General features: G+C 39.5%; 1 protein-coding gene across 2 annotated transcripts in view; it reads right to left on the reverse strand.

Moving 5' to 3' along the window:
- Nucleotides 1-27,144, reverse strand: part of EDIL3 (EGF like repeats and discoidin domains 3) — a 248,347-nt gene that overhangs the window by 75,727 nt on the left and 145,476 nt on the right. The gene's annotated exons all lie outside the window — the stretch shown is intronic.

Here is a 27,144-nt window from a genome sequence, read left to right on the forward strand (position 1 = left end):
CAGAATCTGGAGAGAAGGTAATCACAGGAATTATCCTGGCAGCCAGTGTTACTCTGTGGCCCAAAAGACCTCCTGCTTTGCAGGTCAGCTGCACTTTGGCAATTTTGAGCACCACAGGGCAGATGCTTACTTACATTTCAGGTTTTCTCAGAAACCTGGCAGATTTTCACCTCAAGCAGTACCCAAAAAATGAACTCTGAAATGGCACTGCTACGAAATCCTCACACCACACAGGCAGAGAGTCACAAATAATTTAATTCCTCATTAATTTAAAGGTGCAGAGAAGAACAAGTGACCAGTGCAATTTGCTCCTCTCAGCCAGGAGATGGTGCAGGGTAGTGCAGCCCCCAGGTGTGGGGTGATGATGGAGACAGAGATAAACTGAACTGAAGTTTTAGGTTGATGATGGTGATGGACAAGCACATGCTTGTGCTCTGAAAAGGTAAAGCAAAGCTTCAGGGAGTGCTCCTCCTTAAAAACCTTAAAAACTTCCAGGAGATGCTCACATGAATCCTAATTAGTGAGTGTGACTGACTTACACCACGTCATGACACTGCACAGGTTTTTATCAGCCTGTGGGTTTCTGGCCCCACTTTGGGCCCTCCTGGGGGCTCCCCTGTCAGGGGAAGCCCTCCTGGAGAAGTTCTGTGCCAGGAAAGAGAGATGCACAGGAATTTTTTGGTCTTCAGCTAGTTGTTTATTGTTATCCTATCAAAACTTTAGCACGCTGTCTGCCCCAGACTTTGGGCGCTGGAAAAGCACCACAAAATGGCCCCAGATTGTCACCGACATGTTTTATGAAAAATCTTTTCCTTAGGACTTTTCCCTCCTGAGATGCTGAGAGGCCTCAGGAACAAACTGTAAACAAGGATTCTCTGCTGCTGTGGGATGCAACAGGTGGATCTGGGATTGGTCTAATCTGGTTGTTTCTAATTAATGGCCAATCCCAGCCCAGCTGTCCAGACTGTCTCAGTCACAGACAAACCTTTGTCATTCATTCCTTTTCTATTCTTAGCTTAGCCTTCTGATGAAATCCTTTCCTCTATCCTTTTAGTAGAGTTTTAATATATTATCTATCATAAAATAATAAATCAGCCTTCTGATACATGGAGTCAACTTTCTCATCTATTCCCTCATCCTGGGACCCTTGTGAACTTTAACACACCAGATGTCCAGTTTCAAGGTCTTTTAAAGTTGCTTCATCCAATTAACTCTCAAAACGCACTTTATTTCCACTTATCTACCAACAACTCATCCCTTTTCTGTCCATGTAACCTAAAACTTCAGCTTTCCTTGACCAATCATCCTGGGCCACCAAAACTGCAGGAAATGGAGTAGATGAAGAAGAAGAAGCTCGGGACAATGCCTGATGTTCTTCATCTTGTATCCATATTAAAAACCCCAAAAAACCTAAATCTTTCACCCTGTGATAAACTACACCATTCTCTATTATCTATTTCACAATCTTGTAGACTCTAGTCTATATCAAAGCCTTGTAAGTTTTTCCATGGATGAGGGTCAAAGCCAGTGCTTCTCTGGGGGTCAGAACCCCTAAGAGCAGGCAGAGAAATACTCCCTGTGCCCTGGGTTCCTGCACAGCCCACAAAGCTCAGCTAGAACCTGAACTCCTCATGCTACTTCTCTTTATCAGCCCAAAATAAAAGCTTTTTCTTCAGCACTCAAGCAATAACTGCACGAAACAGGACAAAATGTGGCTCTCTCCTGTTGCTGCGCCAGGCGCGAGGCGGCACCAGAAGAAAACAAAATCTTTGTCACCAGCATTGGCAGGGCCAATGCAGAACACACTCAGAAAACCCACGTTTGTTGGGAAGGTGTCACTCCTCATTGTGTTTTCATCGAGCATGAAAGGATTGAGGATTGAAAGGCCTTTTCAAATCTTAGCTGTTTTCTGAAGTAATTTCATCCAAGCAGAATGGAATCTTTTGGCGTGCAAACTGCTGCATCTGCTTGGAAGACAGAGGTAAACGACTCTTCTCTGCTAAGAAAAGTGCAGGCTTTCAAAAGTTTCCTATAGCTAACTATGAAAGAAAATCTGTGCTGTTTCGAAATGGAATACAAAGTTCACACAGGTGTGTCTGTGTGCACGTGTAACTCACCAACACACCCATACCTACAGGACACATGAATGAAATAAATCACCATCTTTGACAGCTGCAATCATGGACTGATAATTATTTTAAAAAGAGATGTGAGAAAACAGGAGAGAGGTTTTCTGAGAGGACCATAAAGAGGAGGCATGCTGGAGCCATGTTAATATCTGCCATTTCTGTTAATGCATCTTGTGTCTGAGATGCATTAAATTTTATTTGAAATATGTGTGAAATAAAACCAAGTTGAATTTTCCTTTCTAACTTGAAGGCAATTTCCTTTCTAAGTTTAATTACCAAGCACAGCACTTAACTCTATTTTTTCAGCTATGACCATACACGCTCAGCAGTGTTTATCTTCCTTAGCTTTAGGAGGATTATTCCTGAAATCCAAAGACAATCTCTACCTTCAGGGAAGAGGTACTTTATGGTACAAGCTCCTTATTTTCTTTGCAGTTCCAGTCATGGTTTTGTCATGTTTGTCCATTTTTCAATCTGAGCTAAAGAAAAATACCACTCCTAAAATTTAAAATTACCACATTAGAGATACTTTCTACTTTGGTGTTCAGTTCAGACTTAACAACATGAGATGTATGGAAAGCATGATACTAGATAATGGTTTCTAAACAATATGATAATTATATTTCTTAAATTACCAGAACATTCTCAATTTTTTTTAAAATTTTTTCTTTATTTATTAAACAGCCAGGATTTCAGCAGAAGTTTCATTAAGATACTGTCAGTGAGATCTTTCCACTGATAAATTTGCCCTTTTAGGTATTTATTTTAATCAGAATCATTTTCTATAACCAAAACCTTTCAATTCACTTTCTTTAATCAGTTAAAATCAAATACTGAACATATTTTTGGATAGTCAAATACCACAGCAAATGGACTTCCCTTGGCCATATGCTCGTTAATTTCTTCCAAAAACTCCACTAGATTATTAAGTCACTCTTCCTTCTTCTAAAAACTCTAATGGGGCTATTACTCTCTAAATTCACAAGGAATTTGTTTTTCCTAGGAACTCTCAGATGAATGAACTATCTCTGGTTCCATTAAATGTGGTTTATCACTAAAAGACTGGTTACACACCAGTTCCTGCACACGATATTAAATTTCAGACACAAACCCCACTTTTCTTCAAGTCATCTATTATTTCTTTAGGTGTTTAAGAGCTGTGATATTCCAGTAACTACTAACAATGAAACAGGCAACAAGGGCTTTTTCAGTTCTTTTTTTGTTTTTTTAAATTGAGAGTCATATTTTTTAGAAATGCAAGGTGTATTACATTTTATTGCTATGCTTCTGTTTCTATTAAATCCATGGTTCTTTTACAGAAATCACGACAGCTTGGGAAATAACAATATCACTACAGTGATAAATTGTGTACAATTCAGACTGGTCAATGTTAGTCATTAGATAAAAAAGGGATATTTTTATTAGTTAAGGCAGATGCATTGGGGAATGATAACACACTTGATGCAAAGAAATAAAGAAAAATTAAACAGCAATTAAGCTGCCTGACATGATACAGATTCTCCAGGCAGATTTTGTCATCTGGAGCTGTTATTTCAGTGTCATTAAAAAGCAAGATACTAAGGGAAGTTATATTGGTTTTAATCCTACAGTGACAATTACTAAATAAAACCCATTTAATGCTTCTCTTTTTCTCACCAAACACAAACCTGAGTCCATAAAATCTCACTGTCCATGGTGATAAAAAAGCCAAGGAGTACCAAGAGCTACATGAATGGATCCAGAGAAAGATGGGAAAAATTAATTGCGGAAAAGTGAATATTTCAGTTCTCCTGAGAGTCCCCACCATGTGAAGACAGTTATAAATCTGCTTTGGAGGCTTCTTTTACAACCTTAATTAGATCCAGAAACATCATGCACCATTTTGCACCACAAACCAATTGGTTTTTAGTCCAGATTTCCCTTGTAGACCAAGGGTGTGGGGATCAAACAGCTCCCCAGAAAGGAGATGAGTCCTGTGCTCCCACCCTGATCTCTGGCAACAGCAAATCCCTCCAGCTGAACAATAATATTTGAGCCAAACAAAGTAAATGGCAGCTAGCTTACTGTGGTGTACATTGACATCTCCTCAGAAGGACATTAAAGTAGGGAAATAAGAAGCTGATTCCTGTTCTTTATAGAGAAAATACAAACTATTTTAAGACAAAGAGTTACTACAGCAGGAGAAAATAAGAAGAAATCACTGGGTAAATATGTTTCTTGAGCATATTTAATTTGACTTTTTTACATTTATGTCAGTCCACAAATTAAGCAAAAAGTCCAAATGGTTTAAAAATGGCATGAAAATGTGATGATTATGCCTCTGCAACTAGAATGAAAAGGTTTCTTGTTATTGATGATGAAACATGGCTGATTTTGCAGCACGAATATATAACTCTTATTTCCTCTGTTGGTCTGCCTCTAGCTAACGTCATCAAAACAAACAGATGCAAAATTGGAGGCAGGGAGAAAACAAATCTGCTTTAGACATCTGCAATCCTTTCTTCCTCCAAGCACCTCATTTTCTGGAATGAGATTACCCTGGCTGTGCTTAGCAGGGCCTGGCAATGGTGCTGAACACAAACCCTGACAGTGGGATTACAGATGACCTCTGGTCCTGCTCGTGCTGCTCCCCACCCTCCAGCCCGGGCTCCAATTTCTTCTTCTCATTCCTCCTGACACACAAATATCCTTGCCCAGTTTGCTCTGCCAGGGACAGCTCTTAGATAACAGCAAGTCTGATTTTTAGGAGCTTGTTCAGGAGGTGTTTGAGAGTCTGGTACCAAAAGTGTCCACCCATATGCAAAGTGATGCTTTGTCACAACCATCTCACGATAACCCCAAAACATTCTTTGTAAGTGCTACCCAAAATGTTTTTGCAGAGAGGTGGCTGGAGACCCAGCTTCCATTCCTCCTTGAAGTGTCTGTGGACCCCATCATGGTTTTAGTGATGTGACAGTCCCCAGATGCCAACTTTACCACTGGACAATTGGGTTGCAGGTAATCACTGATATTGCATTAATTACTGCTGGTGTTTGCACAGATTACACACATGCAATCCAGGCTTCTGCTTACTTCTTCTTGTTCTTCCACACAGAGATATCCACTCCCTGCCTATGAGCAATTTTCCACACTGCAGTCCCCAGGTTGGGATTCACATCCCTCTGATGGATGTTCAAAGGGATTTCCTACCTTGAGCAAGTGTGCAAGAAATTTTACTTCCAGCATAGCACACGAGCATGTGGAGACAGCAGTGAAAGCAGATTATGTCTTTTTCTATATAATGTTGTGACTGAAATGGAGGGTGGTTATTCAGGACTGGTTTGCTTAGTTCTAGTCTGGTATTTCCTCCATTATGCTCCTTGAGTAGGATGGAAAGGATTGTAAATTTCACATCAAAACCTATTTATTTATGGCTTAATGCTGGGCAACTGCAACAGAGAACAAAGTTGAAGAAGGGACCTATTCAAGAGCTTTAAAATTAAAGGAAGATGCAGCTTCTGATTCAGGAAGATCCTTAAACTGAAGACTCCTTGAAGCTAGGAAAATACACTGGGACAACCATTTCTTGGTGCTTTCCCCTTTTCTTACACTCAATCACCAATAATTCACTTCTGATCACTGTCTGAAACACAGCCAATGGGTTGTCACCAGACCAAGCATTGTTATTCCTATGCTCAGAAACAAGAGTACATCTAAAACCTCATATCTAAAAAGGTGCAATCTGATTTTTTAATTTTTTTTTTTAATTTTTTTTGGTATCTCTCCATGACGTGATTGTGCTTGTGTTGAACTCCATCAAATTAAAAATACTGACATCATCCCTAGGCATGTTCAAAGTGGTTTTAGTGCAACTGGGCAGGGAAGAATTTCAGAATGAAGATTTGTGTATCCCTAGCTGAGAAAACCATAGCATCAAACTATCTGGAGAAGTTTCTATACAAAGAAACGCCAATTACATTGCAGCAGCACCATTCCCAATGTGTTTCCTGAATTGAAAAAAGCCAATGGCTCCTAGCCTGGATCCTGAATAGTGTGGCCAGCAGGAGCAGGGAAGTCATTCTGTGGTGAGGGCACACCTGGAGTACTGTGCCCAGCTCTGCCCCCTCAGCTTGGGAAGGACATTGGGACACTGAGCACATCCAGAGGGGCCAGCCAGGCTGGAGAGGGGCTGGGAACACAAACCCTGAGAGGGAGCCCTGAGGGAGCTGGGGGTGCTCAGCCTGGAGAAAAGGAGACTCAGGGGTGCCCCCATCACTCTGACAGCTCCTGAAAGGTGCCTGTGCTCAGCTGGGGCTGGGCTCTGTCTCCAGCAGCACTGACACAACCAGAGCTCACAGCCTCCAGCTGTGCCAAGGGAAATACAGGTTGGATAGCAGGGAAAAATTTTTTACAGAAAGGGTGATGAGGTTCTGGAATGATCTGCCCAGGGAGGTGGTGGAGTCCCCATCCCTGGGTGTGTTTAACAAAGCCTGGATGTGGCACTGGGTGCCAGGGCTCAGTTGGGCTGTTGGGGCTGGGTTGGACTCAATGATCTTGAAGGTCTCTTCCAACCTGGTCATTCTGCGATTCCGTATGATTACTGAGTTTATACCACTTATTGAAGTTACAGCATTTAACAATTCACTGATTCAGTGAATAATAACTAGTAAATAACAATAATAAAATAATAAACAATAATATATAATATTATTGTACATTATAGAATATATATTATGTTACATATAATATTATATAAAATATAATATATAATAATATTTAATTTTTTATAATATATAATAGATAATAAAATATTACTCTTACTTTATTTTGTTCTCAGGCAACAAATCTGCATTTTTAGGGAAAAGAAAATTATATTGCAGTAAGGCCTTTAGTTTCTCAAACTCTGTTGAGCTCTCACGTAGAAATAAATTAATGTTTGTGTGAAAAATGATTTTTACCTTTCAAACCGACACTGTGAAAAATAACATTTCTACCATGTCTGAATGTTGACATTAACCATCGACATAACTCACAGCCACTTAAATACCACTAAAATCAATCCAAATAAAATAAATTATGGTGCAACACTAAAAAAAAAAAAAAAAAAACCAAAACAAAACCCCTACCTCACTAGAATTAAAGTACATTTATATTATAGAAGGTAAATTCATAGTAACTTTTAAGTAAAATAACTGTCATGCTTACACATCTAAGAGATGACAGGGAAAGAAGCCATAGCCCCTAACTGCCACATAACAGCAATTGATTTTTACTATTTTTAGCTTAGGGTGCAGTGACATGGAAAAATACATGGTTCTGAGTACTTTTTACCAACCCAAATATTTTTTGTTGGACCTGGATTTGGGCAGAGGTGGGTGGAGGAGATTTCTGCTGTGGTGAATCTGTTAATGACCTAATTCATTTCTAGCCATTGCAAATGGTTGTGGCAAAGGATTAAAGCTAATTAACAATTTAGGCACAACTTTGGCATTTACAAACAAAATTGGGGACCAAGCTGCACTTAAAAACAATCTTTATTTGCTGCTGTTGGCCCCTGCACAATCCATGCATTTCTCCTCTTCTCAGGTAGTGATAGAGATATTTTTTTGAACAATACGAGGAAACTCAGCAGCTTTCCTGCCTTTTTTAGGAAATTTGCTATTTAGGCACTGTTCTGACAACTATAGACAACTTCTTTCACAGTTTCCAGGCTTTATATTTATATTCATATATCTTTGGAGGCATGTAGGTTTCTTTTTTTTGCTTATGGAGATTGCACAAACAAAACCTTACCTGTGAACCAATTGAATTATATCAGAGTGTATCTTCTATTTTCCTTAAATTCACCCCAAAGGATCTTGAATTTTGGGTTTTTTTTTTGGGAGGGGGTTCACAGTGCAATATTTCTGCTATAAAAGTTAACAATTTGGATAACCAACTACAAATATTGACAATTTGAAGGCAGCTCATGACATATGCATGCATGTGGCTAACAACTGCACCTTAATTCTGCCTGCTCCAAAAAGAAATTCTGGAAGAAAAAATAGAATAAACAACCCCCCAACCCAAAGGTTCTCCTGCAAGTGAGACTGCAATGACAAGATAGAGTCACACTGAAAGACAATCTGCATTTTTCTACCAGGCCTACAATGGAAATCAGTGGGATCCCAGCACCAGGGTAATTAGCATTCCTGCCAGCTGGCTTGACAACGAGCATGTTCATTTGCCAGGAGAGGACTGTGTGCTTTTCAAGAAGTAATTCTTATTTTGCTGCCTGGAGATGTTCTTTCTGCCTTTTGTGGCTTTGGCATTGTTTTTATTCCTCCCCTCCCCCCCAGAAGAACAGCAACTGCTCCTAGAAGTGACAGCATTGCTTGTTACAAGATGTGTTCATTGGAATTGTTATAAGAGGGATTCATTGGAATAGTTTAAAAACTACATTTTGGCACTCATGAATTCTGCATTACAATGGGGTACATGTTCTTCAGGAAGGAGTAAAAGGATGGGAATATTCCACAATATACTGCTGAAGTGATATGCTAAATATGAGCTGTATTCACTGCACTGGACACAAACTGCATGCAAACGACAGTAATTTAAATCTGGCTACACAGAAACAGCCCTTATGGTCTCTAAGCTGTTTCCATCTCCTTCTATAACCCATCCAACATCTTAATAACTGGAAATTCAGATATCTTCATTCAGATCTTGCTCCCAGAAGCCATTTGTTGTAGATATGACCTTATATTTGTGTAAAGCAGCTTTACAGATCAGGGCTTGAAGCCCTGCTAAAAAGACAGAAATAATTTAAAGGTTGTGCACTTTTATAAGGGTGGAAAAAAATTCAGAATGTAGATTCAGAAAGTTCTGGTTTTATATATAGATATACAGTAGAAGAATTTTTTATTAGCATAGCAGTGAAGTAAAATGAGATGTTTTATTTGTGACTTCATGCTGTATTTTAAGCATAAATATCTACATCCAGATTTTCTGAATATGCCCTTATTTTGCTTTATGTCCCCTTATTTTTACTTATCAAGATCTATTTAGCCATAAAAAGGGGATTATTCTGAATTGTTTAGAGAAATACTGAACAAAAAAAAAAAGCAAACATAAGGAATGCTATTCATGCGACTCAGCTTCAGACATCTGAAAATTCCATATCTACTCCAGAGTAGCTGCTCAGGCTCTGTTTGTCATTTGTGGGAGGAAACAGGCAAGCCTAAAACACATTTTTCATCATTTCACCATCTATTAAGAAAGTATTCAAGATAGATGTAATTATTTTTTCTGTGTCTACTGACCAAGAACAAACCTAGAGCATTATTTCAACTTAGCGTGCCTAGCTTTAGGAGGATAAAAATAAGTGAAATTAATGCAATGAATTTTAAAAACACTGAGAAAAAATTGCTTTAAAAATATATGTTGATCTATTTTTCTGCAAAGCTAGAGATAACTAGGCAGTAAAGATACCTGGGCTTTACTGAAAGAGGTCTTTGAGGAAGGAATGATGAGGAGAAGATGGATGAGCATAATTAAAAAAAACCCCAACATTCCGGACTTACGTTTTCTTGTTGACAAAGATGATCAAAAAAAGGTGGATGTGACTTTGGAACTGGCAGGGATTGAACATCTGACCTGCAAGGAGACACTGACAGAGCTGGAAGGGCTCAGCCTGCAGAAGGGAAGGCTCAGGGGAGTCATATCCATGTGAAAAAAAAATCTAATGGAGGGAGTGAACACCGAGGTTTAAAATGTGAAATTGTAACATCAAGTTTTAAAATGGGAAATGTCATTTGAACACAAGAAAATGGGGTTGGTTCTACATTTCAGTGTGTGATTTTAGTTTGTTTGGTGCTGTTTTGTTTGTTTGTTTATTTGTTTGGGCTTTTTGGTGGTATTTTTAGTCTTGTGCTTTTGTTAATGCCGTTGGGGTTTTGGGGGGTTTTTTGGTTTTGTTTTTGGTGGATTTTTCTTGGTGTTTGGGGGTTTTTAATGTGGGAATGGTCAAACACTTCACCAGGCTGTAGAAGAGGCTGTGGAAATCTGTCTTTGGGGACACTAAAAGCCTGAGTGGACACAAGCCTGGGCAGGTGCCTCGAGATGTCCCTGCTCAAGGAGGGTGGCTGGAGCAGCTGCCCCTGCTATTCTCAACCTGTCTGAGATGTTCTGATTCCAAATTGCTGCAGCTCCAGTTCTTTTCAAATCAATGCTAGCAGAGAGGAAATTCGTGGCAACAAACCACCCCAGAGGATTCCTTCCCAAGAAGGAATAATCTGACTTTGTTGTCTTGATCTTGGAACAACATCTTTATTTCTCTTATTTAAAACAGGTGAAGATTTGTCCCTGAAGTGCTTGACTTTATCTAGGGCTATACAGTTTTACATTAATAATAACACATAATTTGCTCATTAGCACTTTATCTTCCCTGGAGCCAGTCACAGTCAGAACACTATATAAACACTATATATATATATATATATATATACACACCTACATACCTACATACATACATACATATATATATATATATATATATATATATATATGTATATGGTGTGTATAGAGAACAGTTTCATAATGTGCTTGCAGTTCCAATTTTTAAAAATAAATTTAGACATGAAAATATTTTGGTTCCAACCAGTCCCAGCCTTTTAGAATGATAGCTGACAAACAAAACTGTGTTTCCTTTCCTATACCAAATCAATTTTTTTCCTGCTGTATGGATATTCAGCATATTTTTAAAAAGTAGAAGTTCTAATTTGAGGAATTACATCTTCATTTCCAGGGGGAAGTAGAGGACCAAGGAGACTTTTCATTTTACCAGAAGCTGCTGCTTTTGCAAGTGTGTGCAGACCATATGTGAGAGCTCACACCACAACAGACTGAAGAGGAGCTAAAATCTGAAGTTATTTGAAGCACTGGTTTGGCTTTGTAAATTCAGTCTGACTTCAGTCCTGCTTGCACAGAGCACAGACATTGTGTGAAGGACAGTCATCCATCCCAGCTCATTATCCCGTCAATTGTTTCATGGCTGGGCTGCAGTGGTCCAGCAGCACTCATTGCAATGTACCAGTGCAGCTGGAGGTTACACAGACACAGACAGAATATTCCTAAATACTCTTTTTTTTTTTTTTTAATGCATTTCCCTACTTTTTTTTCCTTTTAATAATTTTTTTTTTTTGCCAGGAACATTCTCAGTGCCATCTCATCTGCTCTTGAGTTCATGACATGTTTTTTTTCTTCCCCCATAATCACCTATTGCTTCTTATGCTTCCTCTCAAAACATCACTTTTAAATACAAGCAAAGCCTAAGCCCTCCCACACAGAGGAAAGTTTTCATTTGGAATTAATTCCAGGCTGTACAAGACCTATACATGGAATACAAACTTTTAAAATTTTAAAACTCTGCATATCTCTAAAATGAATTTAAAATCACCATTGCCCAAAGGAGATGGTATAATTCCATAATAATGTGAGCTATAAATCTGATGTAGCTAATCAGACCATTACTAAAAAACTAAAAATCTCCAGTTTCAGCATTTTGGTGCTGCTTTGGGGTTGAGTATTCAGTGTCTCATTTTATGGGCTGCTGTTTGGAGAATCCTCATGACCACAACACAGCTCAGCTCTGCACATTTTAGCCACTGGGTGCTAAAATGGTCTAATTCATTCTGCACCTGATCAAACTGTTTGCTCAGTCCTGGTTGCTCAAGTGGGTTTTTTTCCACAATTCAATGTTCTGATCTGAGAGATATTGAGCAGATCTGTTGTAATGGCTCGTGTTAATTGTTCTGAGGACTCATCCTACGGGCATGACCAAATCAATGTTTTCACTCCCACTGAAGGAATTCAATCAGCATTTCCACTGGGACAAGGCAGCAAGCAGATCATGTGTTCCTCTTTCTAGTCAATCACAGTGCAAATGAAATAGCAAAATATAATTTACAAACACTCTCTTTGTATTTTTTTTTTTTTTTTTTTTGCACTTCAGTAGACTTGGAGAACATGCAGTGCCAGTGATTATGTCAGATTTTTTTCGTCTAGATAAAAAAGAAGTCGCAGGCTTTGTAACTTCAAGGTGCCTCCTCACTACACTATGAAACAGCATATTTTCACATTCCTGGATGTGGTAATTCTGTAAAGCTTTTCTCCTCTGAAATCTGATTAACAGAAGACATTTATCTCCATAAGTTTGCTCCACAAACTTAAAACAAACAAAAAAAAAATGGATTTCCCTGACCTATTAACACTGTAATCATTATTGCTCTGATTCCTGAAGTGTGATTCCCAGGGATGTTAGCAGACAGCATGGTACTGCAGCACTGAGGTGCAGGGTATGATTAATCTTGTTTTATGCCTTCACATAAAATAATGCACGTCAAAGGCAACATCTTCACCCATTTGCATCAGCAGCAGCTAACGAGCACACAGACACTTTCAGACAAGCAAAACTTTTCAAAGGGTGCTGTGTGGAGCTCCAGGTCTGCAGGAAGTGACATGACAATGAGGTGATTAGTTATGCTCCACGCAGCAGAAGACAGCTTTTCAAGCAGTAATGGGAAGAATTGCCACCTATTTGCTGATGTGTCCAAAGAGATTCAACCCTTTTTATGCTGATGTAGCATCTCCCCCAAAAGCAGTGCATTATTCTGTTACCACCGTGGCCAGCACAGTCCATGTGTGTAAGCAGTGGCCATGAGGACTAATGAAATAAAAAGAAATTGTTACTTTCTACTTCTCAAGAGTGCCATTATTGTCGAGTGACTGTCGTGCACTTCCATTATCAAACCCTCTTTCAAATTTTCATAATAAGGTCATAAAATTAACTTTGGGCCTTTATGTGCTCTGCAGGCTCCATGCTGAGGATTCAGACTGAAAATAAATGTAGGCAACTCTTGGGTAGGGTGAGATTAAAAAAAAAGTAAGCAGGAAGGATTTCAGGCTTCTTTCAGGATTTTTTAATACCATTTTTACTGGTGGTGAAGTGATTTATGGCACAGTGTTTCTAAGAATTGGGTCAAAAAAAGATTCAGGAATTACACAGGATTACTGATAGATAGTTCTATAATTAAGTTCACCAGGAACCTAAAAAAAGGTGTGGAAAAGAGCCAATATTCCTCTCGTAAATTCCAGTTCTGCTTCACTTGTTGCAGTCCTTTGATAGAGATGATATGCACAGGGATAAAGGAAAAAGGAAATACAGTGGAAACAGCACACTTGGATGTTCAGAAGACACTTGATGAGGTTCCACATGAAAGGATCTTTCCAGGGAAAAGGATCTTTCACCTGGATCTTTCCAGGTGAAATGGCCCTGCTATAGCCCGAAGTCTAAGTACAGAACAGAAAATGCCTTTTTCAGGACAAAAATGTTACCAGTGGCATTCCCTGAGGGTCATTGCTGGAGTCAGCTTTACTCATCAGCGACCGGGAGGAAATTGTCCAATTTGAAGCTCTCTGGATCAAATACCACTCAGATGATGAGCAGCTCCAGAAGGACGTGCAAAACTGGATGAGTGGTCAAAAGGGTGACAGATGAACCTCAATGTACTCCAAGAGAAGAGACAAAATCCCTAAAATGTGCCTGCACTGTACTGAACTTGAAAATGGCCATTACTGCTGCAAAGAACACAGGACTGGAGAATGAGGAGGGATGCAACCTAACATGAACATTGGCAAGATGAATACAGTGCTGCTTGTCACCTTGAGATTACTGAAATTAGGGAGCACTCACTGAAAATCAAAAGAAATTAATTTAGCCTGTTTAAAAAAAAAAAAAACAACAAACAACTAATTCTTGGCATGGTGAGTTGTGATCTTCTGAAGCCTTCCAGAAGATGCAGCACCCAAGGGTTCAAAAAGGAACTGGACAAATTCAGGCTCTGCAAACCCAAGGATGATACATACTAAAGAGACTGACTGGGGTGTACTTTTAATATTCTCATTAAATGATGTCATTACCACAGCCAGAGACACATCCACTGATGAAATACCTGACCTCATAGGAAGGATTTTTGTATTCTAAAGAATTTACCACTAACATGGTGGTGAAATTCAGCTAAAAATTCCTTTTCTTTAATTCATATAAGTAGTGTATTTAAAAATAAACTCTCCAAGAAAACACTCTGCATACATAATGAATACATCCATTAGAACAGAAACTAAACATTAAAAAGCTGTTTTTTCAGAAGCATATTCTTTTAATGTTGTTTATAGGCTCTTTACTTGGTGTTCTGTAGGAAATCTAATTATCCAATGATTTAATTTTATACAGAAATAAAAAAAAAAGTTTGCTTGGGGATTACCAAGAAGAAGGTTGTATTTCTCAGCTGAAAAACTAAGTAAAAATATCCTCTTTCCTGAAATAAAAAGAACATGGTCAATGAAGCCAGTAGATAAGTGTGGTGCTTACCTTTCAAGAGTTTAGGTAACATCATGTAGTCACCAAAATCCAAATAATTTGGTATCTTTGGTTTAAGAGTATAATATGTATAAACATTTGAATTTAGTGTGGAGAAAATCTTCTCACCTAATCTTACAAAAAGTTTTTTGAAGGTGTTTGAAGAGGCATAGATTGATCTTGTAGCTTTCACTACTGTCTATGTTAAAACAACTATTCATAAGTGTTACAAGAAAAGGCAAATGTGAAGTTACCTGTCAGCAATACATAAATAGGTGCAAATACACCAATTTACCTTGATTCATTAAACTCTGACATCTTTATGTGAGCCAGGAGACCTTATTGTGCCAGTAATATCTGTATTAGGGAATTCCATATAAGTTGCACAAGCCAAAATTGCAGTGCTATTGCCAGGGCGAATCTGTTTGGTTCTTTTGATTCAAAAAAATAAGAATAGTACTAAAGTAAGCTATTAGTTATCCATAATGATTTATCAAAAAACTTAAAGACAAAAAAAAAAAAAAAAGAGAAAAAAATAGTTTTGAATTCCCAATATCCTCTTCACCCCATGTCCTCACTGCCAGTGCAAAATTCTCACATGACCCCAGAAACTTCCTAACATTTTTCTTGTCTAAGTTTCACTTTGTAAAATTCCTTGTGACTTCCAATCCCTTTGGGGTTTGCAGGGACCAAAGCATTACAACACTGGGGGCTGTTTTATTAATTCAGCTGCAACAGGGATTGAAAGGGCAGGAAAATTTGTTCCCCAAGATGCCTTTTGTGAAAAGACCTAATCTCAGCAAAACTCAGCATCAAGGGAGGGATGTGAGCACTTGGCTGCCATGTCTCTTCAGCATCTCTGTTTGCATCCAAAATTGTGAATGACAATGAGCTGCAGGGAAATGGGGCAGCTGGAGCTGCAGGTTTATGTCCCTTTCAGGAGTTGTAAAGGAGTTGTTTGAGGGAACAAGACTGGGGTGTCCTTATGAGAGAAGGAAATTCCTTTCCTGTTTGATCAGATCTGGAGTAATTTATCCATGCCCCAGCTCCTGGGGTACTGGGAATTCTTGGCTTCTGAAGGTGCTCCAATGTGCATAAAAAATCCCATTTACATCACAGACTGGAATCTGCTTTTCCCTTCTCCAGCCCCAGAGGAGGATGGTGGCCTCTCAGCTTTCCCAAAGGAAACACTCCTCTGCATTGCATTTCTTACACATGGGCGCATTGGGCAGGTACATTTTTTTTGCTGTTGACAAAAATTGCTCTTCTGCCACCTTTCTTTCCCACTAATTTACCAAACTCTCTACCCAGTAACTTGTCTTGGGGAATCACTGGACCTGCTTCTCCTTGTACTTCACTGCTGTTGTCCCTGGGCTAGCTGGTGGCTAAAAACTTGGCTTTCCAAGTTTTTAGCCACCCCACTTTTTTAAATTGTGGCAAGTGTCTGAAATTGGCTTTTTCCATTACTAAAAACCAGTAACAAACAACCCCAAAAAATTATTTTTCAATATTTAAAACAATGTAAAATAAATTCTAGAGAAATGTAACATATATAAAGGGGACAATCACGTTGCACTTCATTACTAAATCCCATTTTACTTCCAGCAGATATATATTTATGCCTAAGATTAAACTCAGCTTTCCAAGGACCTGTGCCCCATTTCACCTGTAGAAAACTCAGTGGAAAACCCACCACACCTTCAGCAGAGATGAGGCTGAACTGATTCACTAATTCACTGATTGTGCACTTTGGGAAAGAAATTTAATTATTGAGGATTTATCACCTGACCTTTTTTAGCATGAAAAAAAATCTTCCTTTGTCTAAAAATGAGTGAAACCAAACACTCACTCAAATTCACACCTGGTGGAAGGGAAAAAGACATCATGAAAGATATTGTGGAGGGACCAGGAGGTAAGAAAAAGAAGATGAAGAAGTTTCATTATTAACAATAAATGTATTATTCAGTTTCCTCCATGGAAAATCAAATCCAGAAAAACAAGGGAATTTCTCAGAATCACTGAAGAAAAATAATCCTTTTTTTGCTAAGAGTGGACATGAGGATTCAAATTTGCTTTCAATGTTGTACATTTCCCAGCATTATTTGTTTTTTGCTAACTTTGATGTAATGAATTACAGCACTGTTGCTTTTTGTGCTACATCTAAAATGAAAGCTCACATCAAAGATGGGTAAAATTGAATTTTGTAAAAAACCAGGAAGAGTGTAATTACAAAATTAGGTTTCTGCAGCAGGAGCATAAATGGGAATTGATATTATTAGAATAACAATAAATATAATATTGCAATCTACACAATGAAACTGATCTTAGGTGAAGGCATTCAATGTTGCTGACAAATATACAGATTTGCCAGTGGAGGGACATCATGTTTATGGGTGAGGTATACCAGATTTTTCTGGACCAGCAATGGATATTAATGTGTTTTAAATGGTAAAATTTTACATTATATTTTCTGTAAGAAAATTTCTGTCTGCACCAAGCTACGAGATGGCCAAATTACATTCAGCATTAATACAGGAAAACAGTCACAGATATGAAGGAAAATTGAATTAAGAGTTAGTTCTGTCAGCTCTTAGAAGGCACTCTATCACACTTGTGAATATTTAAAGCTTTCCCTCTGCTTCATTCCAAAAACTCACTTGCACCCTTCTGAGCCCTTCCTTACCATCACCACAACCAAAAGAAAACAAAATTATTCTCTCTCCCTGTTGCGCTGCCGCCAAATCTTTCACATCAGCTCATCCCCTTGCAAGTTCTGGGTTCACCTGATGGAATGAACACATGGAAGTGGTGGCAGCTGGGGAATGGAGCAGCTGCCAGCCCCCAGCATCCCCTGCCAGGTTCCTGACACGTGCCTGCACCAGCGCCGGGCAGCGTGGCCGTGCCGGACTGTCCGTCTGTCCGGAGCAGCAGGAGCTGCAAACCTTCCCTCAGTGGGAAGCTGAGCACTCCACATTTCTCATTTCCTTCCCCTCCTGAAAGCTGCAGGTGGGAGAGCTGTGCTCAGAGTGGAGATTTGAGTTCATTTAGGGCTCGTGTAACTGCGTTCTGGTTTTTATTTATTTTTTTTTTTCCCCCGCAGTTCATATGGATTTTCATGTTTCACAGCTTGGTTCGAGCTCCAAGACTAAATGAAATTCCAAAATGTGAGCTAGCTTTCAAACCTCCGAGCTTTGGAAGGTTTATGCCATGCTCACTTGTAATTCCACTCTGTGCCTGGCTTGTTAGCTACTCCAGAGCTCGAGACAGTTTCATTTTGAGGAGTTTGTGCAGCCCTGGAGATGATTTTACTCAAATTGATGATTCCTGCGTCCACCAAAGGGTAGCAGCAAACAAGACCAGGCTAATTCTTATGGCAAGGCACCTTCCCCAGTCAATCTATTTGGAAATAAATACCCAATAACTTATATAATAAGCCTTGAAATAAGGTATTTCAAAATGTTCCAGTGACTTGGCTGCTGGGAACTCTTTAAAACTGACTGCAGCTGTAAATATTTTATATTTAATATACCCTTATATGTTTATAGGTAATATATACCCCTTCTCACACGTTTATAATCATCAGTGGTTTTTCATTCCATACTTTTAGGACACTTTTTTTGGTCATAATAACCCGTGATTTGTTTTGAGCTTCCTTCTGCAGTCTACAGTCCAGCTTTTATTTCTTTTATAGTACCAATTTCTTGCCTGCAAATTATTTTTCATTTCAGTGAGGACATAAAAAAAGAATGTGCATTATTGACCAGACCAGGAACATAAGAGCTATGGGGGCTACTTTGAGAATAATGGAGTGCTGTAATTTTTCTTTTAAGGCTTAGAAATACTGAAATATTCATTGTCATAGGCTTTACCACACATAAAAACGCACATAAAAGTTCTTCCAACAAAGGAACAGTGGGTCATGTTTATAAGATGAGGATTTTGTTTTTTCCTCCTCTACTCTTTGTGAGTGTCTGGGATTCTGTGAAAAGGTAAATTCACACTGCTCCCTCAGTAGGAAAAGAGGGAGAAGGAATCCCTGACTCCATCCTCTTTTTGCTGAGGGTGACTGAGTTAAGAATGACAGAAACCTTTTAGAAAACCAGATCCACAGCTTAAAGTGAGAAACTGTGGCAAGAAAGTTGCCACAACAAAATGGTTCCATTTAAAGTCAACAGTATAGGGTTGAATCCAGGGCTGAGTTAATATTGTGGGTTTTGACACTGCACAAAAGCTATTATTGCACCTGATGACTCACAGAATAAGGAAAGAATTACACCTTTAAAATATTCCTATTGGGCCTTCAGGGCTTGCCTGAATTTTTTTACGTTGAGTTTCTGCCAGGTAAAGACTGAATCCTCCCCCGCATAATCAAAACAAGATATTGAGAAATTAGTTTTCAAAGGGAGATGTTTCTGCACAGTGCCAGTGCAGCAAGATGAAAATGTACCCGAAGGCACAGGGCTGAGGACTTTGTTTCAGCATCAAACACGGAGAGATCAGTCTCATTTCTCTTTTGTGCTGAACAAGAGAAGAACTGCAGTTCTGAACTGCTGAGCCCAGTTCTGCAAACACCTCTGTGTCCTGCACGAGGTGCCTGCACAGAGAAAGTCCCCAGTGGAAGGGCCAGGGTGGAGCTTTGCTTGAAGGTTTTAGAAATGTTGGAGTTTGATTAATATTTCTCACTAGGTCATTGAAATGCCTGGGAGAACATTTCAATGTTAACAACGTGTTCTGTCGTTTCTATAACATTTTCTGCCTCTTTGCACTTTCATACCAAATGAAAGCAGAAATGCCTGCCAGACAACATTCACAGAGTGGTGCAGATTCAGCAAAAATCATCATTTTCAGCAAAAGGCTCAAGAGGGGTTTTGTCCAATGCAAATATAGAAATTGTATTCCATTCAAGATGAGCTGAAATAGTTAAGGATGTGCATGAAGCAGAATTCTTATTACTGATGTTAGACTCTCTTTCAAGGAGAAATTCAACTTTTTAAATACTTTTTGCCTCTGTTCTTACAGCATGTTCACGAAAGGACAAATTACTGAGGTTGAGTTGAATTACATGGCCTAAAGTCACATTTGACATGTAAAAATTTTCCCTTCTGCACTTTCAGAGTATATTTCTGATATGTTTCTGCTATGAGATATTTCTGTAATCCAGGGAGCTCATACTAGTACTATTAATTTGATATTAAATGGATAAAATTCTTTTAGGCACAATTTTTTTTTCCATTCTTCCTTTTGGATGAGATTAACCCCACATAATCCCTTAAATCCACAAGGATATCATGTGAATGATAAATTAACTTCCTGAAGGCATTAAAAAATTAATTCTCTGTGATTAATAATTTTATATACATACATCTACACCCGCAGACACATATACATGCATTTCTATAAAATGTCCCTAATTTTTTCATGGAAGTCCTGAATCTGTCATCTAAATAATGACTAGCAAGAATGCACATATTTATCAAATTTTCCTGCAGTCTATCCTCTGCTGAAAATAGGCTGACAACCCTGGCGTTTAAATTTCATGATCTCTGAAGTGAAACAAAGCAAGAAAAATATTAAAATTTAAATAAACTCTTTTCTTGCCTTAAAAATTAATTACAGAAAAGTTTCTACTTTATTGATTAGACATGGCTTGATTAACATTTTTTAACTGGTGTTAAGCTTTGATTTCATGCCCAGTCTCTTTCCCCTGCCATTCCTTTGTACCAGCCCAATACCTGTGTGCTGTGAAGTTCACTGGATCAAAGAAGTGATCTGCTTTATTAATTACCTCCTTTTTTTTCCCCTTGCCACTCCTTCATTGGTATATTTGTCCAGTTTTGTGTTCCAGTGATTTCTGACTTTATGTTTAACAGCAGTTTTTTGAGATCATGAAACAGGCATTCAAAATAATAAAGAAGCTTAAACTCAAACTTCATAATTCATTAATCTCAGAATTAGTCAAACTGATATTTTGAGCTGTAGGGATGAGTATGCCCTCCTAAATGTAATTGACAGAGATTTCTATGAAAATCAGAAATTTAGGGAACTTGAGTTTGTGTTGATTCCTGGCAGGTGAAGGGTTTCACAGAGGCTCACTGCAAGCTCAAAGTATTTACTTGTCTTAAGTTGGAAATGGGGATGTGTGTTCTATTCCCTGCCAGAGCTGGGGCAGTTCTCCTCTGTTCATGGGGCAGTTTCTTTATCCCTCCCACAGCCCATCCTCCCTCCAGGAGATCTCTGCTGTCCATGGCCCATCCATCATTAATCACCTTCTGTCCATGGCCACTGAGTGTCCCTGCAGGGCTGATCAAATCCCACCCTCCCATGGGAGATGCTCCACCCAGGGCAGGAGCCAAGCATTCCTACCTGGATCCAATCTGAGCTTTGGGACACCCCAGCAGCCTCTGCCCCCTGCATTCCCAGAGGAGCAGCTTTCTGCTGCCCTGCATTCCCAGAGGGAGAGCAGGCCCAGCTCCAGAAGCCCTGGAGCTGCAGAGGAAAACTCCCCCCTTGTGCAGGATCCCTGCTCCAGCAGAGACACAGCTGGCACTGCAGGAGGGCTGAGCCCCCCTGGGATGGGACTGTGCCACCACCCTGAGCCCCCTGGGATGGGACTGTGCCACCACCCTGAGCCCCCCTGGGATGGGACTGTGCCCCCACCCTGAGCCCCCTGGGATGGGACTGTGCCCCCACCCTGAGCCACTCTGGGATGGGACTGTGCCACCACCCTGACACACAGGGGTCAGGGCCTGCTCTCACTCTGGCAGTGGTGTTTTGTACTATTGCATTTGTATTTATGCTTGTTTGTTTATTTTATTTTCTCCCCTAAAAAATGTCTGTTATTCCTACTCCCACATCTTTGCCTGAGACCCCCTTAATTTCAAAAAGTAAAAATTCAGAGGGAGGTGGTTTACATTTTCCATTTCAGGGGAGGCTCCTGCCTTCCTTAGCAGACATCTGGCTTTTCAAACCAAGATATTACTGAAGGTGAACAAAGAGTCTCAGCCCTTGAAACCAAGGTTCCCCAGCAGGTAATCTGGAAATAATGCATATATGCAAAGGAGTTTTTTTTTACCATTCAGTTCCTAACAGCTTAATTTTGACAGGTCAATTCCACAAGCTGAGTTTACCAGAAAGCCCCTAACCACGTTCATCGATTTCAGAAAGTGGTGAAATTCCAATTTCTATCCATATTTTGAAAACACAGATTTCCTGGAAGGCGAAATTTTTTTCAGCAATAAGCCTTCCCCCAGAAATCACAGCTTTTTAATGTTTCCTAAATTGTTTCATTTTGTCTGAAATGCCCTTATGCCCTTTTTATGCCCTTATGTCTGTTTCGAGCAGGGTTTTTCTGAACCTAAGCATGAAGGATTTATCAACCCTGGACCCTGGGCTGGTCAGAGCTTGATCTGTAAGACAGAGATATCCAAAATTCACCCAAGACTGTATCAAGCAGAGGAGTCCAAAGGACAAGCACCTAAAGCCAAAAAGACCCCACACTCTGCCTTTGAGGACACAGAAGTGAAGTACAGATGGCATGAAAAGGAATAAGGGTCTGTTAGAAAAGATGCTGTAAAATAAGTTATTTATCCTGTACTACAAATCATGTGAGCTGCAGGGTCATGCTCTGGGTGTAATTTTGAGAGAAGGGAAATTCTAAAATCATAATGCATTAGTGTGCTTTGGGTGAAGCCATCTAGTCTGGGAGTGTAAGGCTGCAAGTAAGCAGGAGTCTTGAGCATCTCTTTATGCCTAGATCTGTCAGATCTTCAGATAATTTTTTAAGTTAAAAAGACAGGCATTTTCCTGTGAATGGAAAGAAAATGCCACTTTGATTTCCACAGAAAGGAAGGCAGGAGGCAACCAAGAGCAATAGAAACACAACAGTGTAGTAACCCATAAAAGCAGAGGAAATCAGTGAAAACAAGGCAGAGGTACACTGCTTAGCAGGATTTCTGACATGCTAGACAAATAAATTGCTGCACTTGCTTTGAATGCAGTTCTCCTACATATGGGCATGTTGAATCCACAGAAAAGGAGGCAAAGGGGCCACAGGATATGTAAAGAAATATTTATAGTGACTATTTTGATCTAGAGATTAAAAGAAAAAAACATAGGAAGAATTGCCATATGCTTTAATGGCAGAGACTCTTGGCATTTAGCAAAACACAGCTCCAAGATGCACAGTGGTGGAATTGTAAGTTGTCCACTGCCTGGCACCATCTGCTTGATTAAAAACATTAAAATGGAAGGGAAAGTGATTGAAGAATCACCTTTGGAACTGGTCACATATTCTTGCAATTCTCCACCCATGCTGATCATGGGAGATTTTAACAATACAGATTTGCACTGAATAATGCAAACAGGCTGACACTGATGAAAGTGCCTTCGAGAGAATGTTGTGATTCACAAAGTAAAAAACAAACAAACAAAAAACCAAAAACCCCTCCAACCACAGGAGAAACTGTCTTGGAAACAGTATTTTATTTATGGACACTCCAAGACTAAGGAAAGCTGTAGTGGTCATGATCATAATTGATAGTTTGAAGTCATCACAGGAACAAGAAATTGCTTCAGAGATTGAGAGAGCAGAAGGAGATGCAGCTGCATCAAGGAAATTCCAAGGCCTTAGAAATCTGGGAAGTAATATGGAATTAATATAGCTTAAATTTTACATTCAGAAGCTGGGGAAAGGTGCTTTCTTTCCATTCTGTGTTTGCTAAACATCTGCAGGCGGATTCTGTAAATACCAGATGTTAGTTGAAGTGTCTTTTAGCAGGCTGATAAGCTCATTCCAGAATGGCTGAATATGTTTTGAGGCTATCAGTGTTCTCACACTCCACTTTACCCTGATTTTTCCTCATCCTGTGCTTTCCAGAAATGAGAAGCAGCTGGTTTAAATACCATTTATGCCTGAGTTGCTTAAACCAGCTATAGCTAGTAGAAGAGGAAAGCGAAGAGAAGGAGAGAGGAGAGAGAGAAAGAAAAGGAAGAAAATGAGAAAAGGCAGAAAGGAATGAAAGAGGGAAGGAAGGCAGGAGGAGAGTGAAGGTCAAGGTACTTCAGGAAGTAGGACGGACATACCGGCAGGCCAGGAAGGACCGTGAAGGAAGGAAAGGTAAGGACGGACGTGGATGCCAGTCCTTCCTTCGACGTCCTGGTGCCTCCTGCCTTCGGTTCCTGATCGCTAATGCCTTCCTTGACCGTCCTTCCTCCCTTCCTTAAGCTCATCCGACTCATTCCTGTAACAATTAGCAGTCATGAGTGCCTATGACCTGGGTAGCAGGAAGTACTTACTTCTTGCAGAGAATGCAGGCCTGACGTCAGGAATTCCGTGTACCGGGTGTCACTGGAACCTATCCTGGCAGTCCGGGTATAAAATTCATGAAGGTGTAGGCCTGTCTTAGCCGAGGTCCAGGTGCGATGTCCGTACATTACTTAAGGACGGTCCGGCAGGCCTTCCTTCCTTCATGACTGGAATGACTTCAGTGAAGTCCATTTGCCGTGAACGCGTTCATTGCCTGTCACTTCCATCTCTTACGGTATTCACCGGCTCCTATCCTTCCTACCGGTCCGCGTCCTTCCTGCCCGTCCTCGCAGATACCCTGTCACGTCCGTCCTCCCTTGCTTCGATTCCGTCCCTGCCTTCCTTGGGGTCATGCCTTTAACTTGGTCGTCAGTAAGTCCTTCGCTTGCGCAGCTTTACTCTCTTGCAGACTTCCTTTTCCTATCGTCAAAGAATTCGCTTTGGTTCCGGTGTGAACACGTTCCGTTGCTCCGTTGCCCAGTGCCCGTTAGAACCGGGTGTCCAATCCGGCTAACCATTCGCTGCCTGTCCCCTACCCGACGGCCCGTGACCCTCCTACCTCCTCCCAGAATAACAGATATCACCCGAAGGGTCCTCATCCCATTGCCCCAGAAACACGTACCCCTCGGATGTGCCAAGGTTGGTCCCAAATATTGAGTTCAGACTCTCTTCTTATTGTAATTTTTGTTACCTTATTTTCACAACCCTTACTTTCCTTCTCAGAGGCCAGCTGAGACTAGCTGCACTAACTTATTCCAAGGCTTCTGGGACTACCTTCAGAGTGGGATTGGGGGGCTTTCACACAAGGCTCCCAGGATTTGGGTGTAGCACAGCATTGTCCACCGTGAAAAGTGCTGTATGTGATAAAAAGGAAGGGAGTTATTTAGGAGATTAGATAAGAGGCGTTACACTTGTGGAGAAATCAAATGGTGGAATTAAAAGAGAGGGAAAACCTAGGTGGAGGTGTAGGAACGAGTCTGACACTAAGCACGGGGACTGATGAGTAATACGACAAATCCTTGTTGCAAAGCAGTGATATTTGGGCTGTAACAAACCAGATAAATTATTATAAATGTATCCTATAAAAGCAGCTTGTATGATGCAATTTGAAGGTTTTTTTAATTCTACATCTAGGATATTTTACGTATTTGATGTGACTCAGGAATCTTGAAGCCTTGTGAGGTATTCTGAGACAGCGAGTCAGTAATTTAATGTAATTAAGCAACAACAGTATTTAATTACATGATATCTGTAACATATATGTGAAACTTTGATGGTGTAATTAGAATGTGTAATACACTTGTAATTAACGTAATTAAGTGTGATGACACTAAGCAAACTTCTAATGGAAAAAAAAAAAGCATTTTCAAGCCCAGCTACAGAAAATGGTGTAGTGCAAGTTATAGAGATGGTAATCCATATATATTTATATTTATATCAGTATGAATCATTCAAAATAAGACCCAGAAAGACAGAGTGTGAATAACATATTTTGCAATAGAGCAGCAGAGTTCTTTCACTATTTCAATGATATGGAAAATTTCAATTTTTTTGTACATATATATACTTTCTCTTATATGCTCTCAAAACCAGAAATGTTTGTCTGTGCTTATAGATACCACACATAAAACTTAATTCAGTTTAATATAAGAGATATGCAACTTCACACACAAAGTTATTTTTGTATATCGCTACATATGCATCTCTTTAAAAAAAAAGAATATAAATAACAGATGAAGGTTCAGGAATGCAATGATCACTTAATAATAGCTTTGGACTACCCATTTCCAGCAACAAGGAGATTGGGTTTATGTGATCTATTATCTGAGCAGTGCTCATGATGCAGCCAAACTACAGAAGGGATAAACTCTGAGAGATGGAAGAAATTCCTGGTGAAATTCCAAATGGCAATTCAATTGCACCTCATAAGGAAATGCATGAATTGCTTCCACCAGCAGTTCTGAAAAGCACTTTAATAGTTTTGCTGTGGGTGTTTTTGTTTGTTTGTTTGTGTGTTTGGTTTTTTTTTTAATAAATTCTTTGAGGCAGCCACAGAGACCTGTGACTTTCTCATAGCAAATCTTCATCTTTTATTCCTCTCTAGAACTACATACACATTATGTTGTGCTTCAAATTTTTTCTTCTGCTGTGTATAAAATCTGGGAATTCACTAAAGCCACTTCAAATAAACATTGTTGTTATTGGTCCATCCTGTTTTCCTCTCTATTCTCAACCCTTACATCCACAAATGTGAATGCATGGAAAAGAATAATATTTTTCAGCTTTGTTATGGTTTCATTTATTTTGATCCACGTACACCTCTTTCTTTTTTTTTTGCAGCATAAAGTAGATTTTCCTTGCACTGAAAGCTCCCTTTCCTTCAGTGTGGATTAGCCCAGTATTGTCAGGTATTCTGAATGTAAACCAAACGTACTAAAGCCAACTGTCAAATACTTTCCTGTTTCTTTTTTATGGTACTGTACATTGGATTATATCGCTTTATCCACATACCATAATTTAAACATCTTTTGTTTGACTACAACACACAAGCTGGGTCATCTTACGTATTTTAAATCAAACACCTCTAATATCTAAAGGGTTACGGTGTATATGGCATTTTGTGCCAAAGTAAGTTTTATATCTAGACTTTAATGGGTTATTTTGTTTTTTTTGTGGTCCTTGCAGAGGTTACACCCCCTAGTTTACACACACACATGAAGACCTTTAGGGATTCAGACCGTGTTCTGGTGCCATCCCCAGATAGTCCAATGTTATTGAAAAAATCAATGAAGAGATTGTTCGCCCCCAGGACAAATCCAGGTAATTGACTCTTACTTCTATTAATGACTTTTTTTCTGCAAAGCAGTGTTGCATCAATTTCAAGTTCAGAGGCTAGAGACAAATGTAGAACAAATCATAGATATTTTTTTGCTTTGCGGCCTATTGCTAGTTGGCTACAACAAAAAAGAAAGAATTTGGCTACAAACACTTGTTGATTTCTCATTCTGGGTTCCTCCCAATAACATTTGCTGAGGACAAGATATTGTGGATGAGATGATACCGGAAAGGTCATCCCAGAATACATCTTGGTAGTTTTTCTACATTACAAATATTTTACTCTTGTTTAACAATAGCTAATGGACTTACCAGACTATTACACAAGACATTTTTTGCGCCAATGTGTTCCAATCATATCAGATGCTTTAACTTGACTGTGTGACGGAGGATTTGGTCTTGGAAGGCCCCAGGGGGAACACGAGAGACAACAAAAAAAAAAAGAAAACAAAAAACCACACACACCCGTCAGCAAAGCCAGAGAAAATGAAAGGGTC

This window comes from Serinus canaria, chromosome Z, assembly GCF_022539315.1.
Source record: "Serinus canaria isolate serCan28SL12 chromosome Z, serCan2020, whole genome shotgun sequence".
Classification (NCBI taxonomy): domain Eukaryota; kingdom Metazoa; phylum Chordata; class Aves; order Passeriformes; family Fringillidae; genus Serinus; species Serinus canaria.